Here is a 6,079-nt window from a genome sequence, read left to right as displayed (position 1 = left end):
GTATATTTCTATTTTGTACATCATAGTTCTATTTTTATTTTTAGTTCTATTTTTTCCTAGCACATTTCTATTTTTATTTTTAGTTCTATTTTTCCTAGTTTAATTTAATTTTTTAATTTAATTTCTATCGTATTTCTTTTATTCATATTTATTTCTTATTTGTAAAATTTAATTATCTTTTAGGGTCAATGGCAGTCGTATAATGCATTTCGTACTGTGTATGTTTGTGTATGTGACAAATAAAATTTGAATTTGAATTTGGACATTTGGCAGACGCTCTTATCCAGAGCGACTTACAAAAAGTGCTTTAAAGTTTACATCATTGGATACATACTTACACTGGGTTAACTAGGTTAATAACTAAGTGCTATTAGTCAAACACAACTAAGACGAGTTTTTTAAAACTACTAACATAAAGTACAAATACACAGAATATGCAATTAAGTACAGTAACAAAGGTACAGTACTCGGTTTACTCTCGGTTAGCGCTTTTAACAATTGGCATTCACCTAAAGCAGCTTTACACTATCAAAATAATTATTTAAGATTGTATGGAATTTGAATGTGTATGAATCAAAATTGCCAGATTGTCCCTAGTGAGCAAGCCGAGGTCAACAGTGGCAAGGCAAAACTCCCTGAGATGGTAATAGGAAGAAACCTTGAGAGGAACCAGACTCAACAGGGAACCCATCCTCATCTGGGTGAAACAGAGAGTAGTAAATGATCTGCATTTATACAGTGTGTTAGTTGGCAGGCAGTTCAGCATAACAGTTAATTTTAATTGATGTTAATATGGAGTCCAGTTAGGTATTGAAAACTCAGGTAGACTTGTATGAAGTTCCAGTCCTAAACTATCGAACGGTCAAGTCCTCAGAGAAACAGCTGCCAACACCAGTCGAGGCCAGAACCGTCTTCTAGGTAGAGAGAACCATCACAAACACGAGACGCATCTGCTCCTTTACCTAAGGCAAATCTATTTATAAAAATGCTTGATTAAATAAATAGGTTTTTAGCCTGGACTTAAACACTGAGATTGTGTCTGAGTCCCGAACACTATTTATAAGACTATTCCATCATTTTGGGGCTTTGTAAGAAAAAGCTCTGCCCCCAGCTGTGGTTTTCATAATACGCGGAACTGATAAGCAGCCTGCATCCTTTTATCGAAGTAGGCGTGGCGGATCAGAAGACACTAGCAGTTCACTCAGATCCTGCGGCCCTGCCAGACCATTTCATGCTTTATATGTCAAAAGTAGTATTTTAAAATCAATGTGAAATTTCCCGAGGAGCCAATGAAGTGAAGATAAGATAGGTGTGATGTGCTTGTATCTTCTGGTTCTAGTGAGGACTCTCGCTGCTGCATTCTGGACTAGCTGAAGCTTGTTTATGCACCTAGTTGAACAATCAGACAGTAGGGCATTACAATAGTCCAACCTAGAGGTGATAAAAGCATGTTTTTAGAAAAACTAGTTTTTCTGCATCATTTAGCGACAATATATTTCTTTTCTTGGCAATATTTCTGAGGTGAAGGAATGCTATCCTGGTAATATTATCTACCTGAGCTTCAAATGAAAGGCTGGAATCTATAATCATACCGAGGTCTTTTACTGTTGCACTGGATGGAACAGAAAGGCCATCTAAAGTTACAGAGTGATCTAGAATCTTACTTCTAGCTGTATGCGATCCTATGACTAGAACTTCTGTCTTATCTGGATTAAGCAGAAGGAAGTTAATTAGCATCCAATTTCTTATGTCCTGCACACATTGCTCAACTTTAGTAAGCTGTTTTTCTCATCAGGTTTTGCTGAGAAATATAGCTGTGTGTCGTCAGCATAACAGTGAAAACTTTTTTTTTTGGAACATACCCAATGCTGAGTGAAGAATTAATTATTCTTAACTGGGGTTCTGTTATTGCTGGTACTATCTGTTTAAGAAAATGTGTCGGTACAGGATCTAATATACATGTTGATAAATTTTCTGAAGAGATGAGTGAAATTAGTTCATTCTCTTCAAGGGGAGTAAAGTATTCTAGGTTCCGATCTGACATGGCTGGTTTAACATCTGCATAACTTACATTGTTTCAAAGCCTCAATTTTATGCCTAAGATTTACAGTTTTATTTATCTTATTTCTGGTTAATTTGGCTACGGTATTAAGTAAAAATCTGGGTTTATTTTTGTTATTTTCTATAAGAGTGGAGAGATGGAGTGGAGAAAAACTAAGAGTTTTTTTATAGTTCAGGATGCTCTCCTTTAATGCTATTTGAAATACTAATCATTTAGTTTGATGCCATTTACGTTCTAATTTCCGAGCGGTTTGTTTTAAAGAGCGTGTATGATCGTTATACCAAGGAGCAATTTCTTATCTCTAATAATTTTTCTTTTAACTAGAGCTACATTATCTAAGGTATAACGAAATGTCCATTCTAAATATTCAGTCGCCTGATCGAGTTCTGTGGGGTCAGACGGTGATCTAATTAAAGTTGGTAACTCTGGGAGATTACTGATAAAACTCTGTGTGGTAGTTGATGTGAAGAATGGCATGGTCCTGTTGTCGTTAGGTAGTGGCTTGGGGTCAGGTCATTGCTCCATGCCAACCTTTTCGAGTTGCCTGGCCAAGGAAAGAGAAAAACCAAAGAGAGAAAGGCTAATGCATGAAAATGGATCACTATGTATCAGGGATGGGAATCCCCAGAGACCGTACAATACGATAATTACGATACTCAATCTGTTCAATTTGTATTGTATTGCGATTCCAGAACTATCACAATTTTATAAATATCCTGCAATATACATTTTTGCAGACGCCGGTACAATTCTAAATAAATTCACCACATGAGGCGCTGTGTTGCCTGCAAATGGGTAAGTAGTTTCATTCATTTAATTCCAATTTTATTTGTATTTAACAAATTTAACAATCGTCATTGTTGCAAAGCAGCTTTATACAATTAAATGGAAGAATCCCTGAGAGGGACCAAAATCAACAGGGAACCCATCCTTATTTCCTTAGTTCCACAGGGTTCTGTTTTAGGCCCACTGCTTTTTTTCCCTCTACATGCTTCCTCTAGGCAACATAATTCATAAACATGGTATTAGTTTTCATTGTTATGCTGATGACACACAAGAATACGTTTCAGCAAAATCAGATGAGAAAAACCAGCTTACTAAAGTTGAGCAATGTGTGCAGGACATAAGAGATTGGATGTTAATTAATTTCCTTCTGCTTAATCCTGATAAGACAGAAGTTCTAGTCATAGGACCACAAGCAGCTAGAAGTAAGCTTTCTGATCACACTGTGATTTTAAATGGCCTTTCTGTTCCATCAAGTGCAACAGTAAAAGACCTCGGTGTGATTATAGATTCAAGCCTTTCATTTGAAGCACATGTAGATAATATTACCAGGATAGCATTCTTTCACCTCAGAAATATTGCCAAGATAAGAAATATATTGTCACTAAACGATGCAGAAAAACTAGTTCATGCTTTTATCACATCTAGGTTGGATTATTGTAACGCCTTACTGTCTGGTTGTTCAACGAGGTGCTTAAACAAGCTTTAATTAGTCCAGAATGCAGCAGCAAGAGTCCTCACTTGAACCAGAAGATATGAGCACATCACCCCTATCATATCCACATTGCATTGGCTTCCTGTGAAATTTCGCATCGATTTTAAAATACTACTCTTGACGTATAAAGCATTAAATGGTCTTGCACCGCAGTATCTGAGTGAACTGCTAGTGTCTTACAATCCGCCACGCCTACTTCGATCAAAGGATGCAGGCTGCTTGTCAGTACCGCGTATTATTAAAACTACAGCAGGGGGCAGAGCTTTTTCTTTCAAAGCCCCAAAGTTATGGAATAGTCTTTCAAATAGTGTTCGGGACTCAGACACAGTCTCAGTGTTTAAGTCCAGGCTAAAAACCTATTTATTTAGCCAAGCATTTTTATAAATAGATTAGCCTTAGGTAAAGGAGCAGATCTGGGGGACTCATGGACGTAGAGTATTACCAGTGTATTGCCAGTGATCCAGACCCCCTCTGCCCGCTGGACTTCTCTAACTCATCCTGGAGTCCTACTTCTGGTTGGAGATCTCATCACATGGATGCCCCAGTGTGGTCTGCCTGGAATGCGTGTGGTGACTGGGGTTGGTTCCACTTTTCCATGAAGGTGGTCCTGTCCTTGACTGATGCAGACAGCTGTTCTCTGAGGACCTGTGACTTCAGTCGCTCAATAGTTCAGGACTGGAATTTTTTACAGTCTACCTGAGCCTCCAGGAACAAACTGGACTTTAATCTTACAATCTCCTCTTATACTGAACTTCTATACTGAACAGCTGTCTGCATCAGCCGAGGCCAAGCAGACAAAACGGTGCCTCCAGATCTCCGACCAGAACTGAGACACCAGGACAAGTCAGACAAGTCCAGAGGACAGAGGGGGTCTGGATCACTGGCTCAGGAGCGACACGTGTAGTTTGACAGAGAGAGAGAGACAGGGAGAAAGAGAAGAGAGAGCAGAAGAGAAGGAGAGATAATAGTTAGGAATGGTCACAGTTACATAAGTATGTAACTGTCTTGTTACATAAGTATGTAACTGTGTATAATGTATAAGGTGAATGTACAGGTGAAACTCGAAAAATTATAATATCATGCAAACGTTTATTTATTTCAGTAATGCAACTTAAAATGTGAAACTTATATATGAGATAGACTCATTACATGCAAAGCAAGATAGTTCAAGCCGTGATTTGTCATAGTTGAGATGATTATGGCTTACAGCTCATGAAAACCCCAAATCCACAATCTCAGAAAATTAGAATATTGTGAAAAGGTTCAATATTCTAGGCTCAAAGTGTCCCACTTTAATCAGCTTATTAAGACATAACACCTGCAAGGGGGTTCCTGAGCCTTTAAATGGTCTCCCAGTCTGGTTCAGTAGAAAGCACAATCATGGGAAAGACTACTCAGGAAAAGGTCATTTAAAAGTGTAGGGGACTTTCACAAGGAGTGGCCTGAGGCTGGAGTCAGTGCATCAAGAGCCACCACACGCAGACGGATCCTGGAAATGGGCTTCAAATGTCGTATTCCTCTTGTCAAGCCACTCCTGAACAACAAATAAGCGTTTTACCTGGGCTATAAAAAAAAAAAAAAAAAAAAAGAACTGCTTTGTTGCTCAGTGGTCCAAAGTCCTCTTTTCTGATTAAAAGCAACTTTTGCAGCTCATTTAAAAACAAAGGACCCAGAGTCTGGAGGGAGAATGGAGGGGCACACACTGCAAGATGCTTAAAGTTCAGTGTGAAGTTTCCACAGTCTGTGTTGATTTGGGAAGCCATGTAATCTGCTGGTGTTGGTCCACTATACTTCATTAAGTCCAGGGTCAACGCAGCCGTCTACCAGATTTTGGAGCACTTCAAGCTTCTACAAGCATTATGGGGATTCTGACCTCCTTTTCCAGCAGGACTTGGCACTAAATTATATAAAATAATAAAATGTCGCTAAATAATAAAATTTTGCCTTAAGTAATATTCAAATTTTCTGAGATGCAAAATTTTTGTTTTTTTCAATCATTAAAACTAAAAGAAATAAACACTTGACATATATCAGTTGGTGTGTCATGAATTTATATAATATACGAGTTTTATCTTTTAAATTTAATTACTGAAATAAAGCGACTTTTCAGTGATATTCTAATTAATGTATTCAATATATAATGTATTCAATTAAAGTCCACTTATAAACAGTAAGACGTGTGAATCCCCAATGCTCCTTCTATTGGCTGCAGCCTTTTCTATCTCTCAGGACATCGACCAATCAGAGAGCTTCGCGCGGAATTTCGAACCCTATTCAAACCCAGAGGCGGAGCTCCACCTCTGGGTTTGAATAGTGTTCCTCCGCCTCGCTCTAAGAAACAAAATAGTTCCTCAGACACCCGAACATCCCTGCTATGGTTCGAAACATTTGTTTTGGATGTGTACATTATTGCATCATATGTATGTATGATGCGATATAAATGTGATTAAAATAAAAAGGTGTCGCTAATCTGTTCGCTCTTTGGCGGAGGAATACGTGTGGCGCGCGCTGAGCCCTGG

This window comes from Clarias gariepinus, chromosome 14, assembly GCF_024256425.1.
Source record: "Clarias gariepinus isolate MV-2021 ecotype Netherlands chromosome 14, CGAR_prim_01v2, whole genome shotgun sequence".
Taxonomy (NCBI): domain Eukaryota; kingdom Metazoa; phylum Chordata; class Actinopteri; order Siluriformes; family Clariidae; genus Clarias; species Clarias gariepinus.
The sequence above is the reverse complement of the archived record's forward strand: the minus strand, read 5'-3'. Positions refer to the sequence as shown.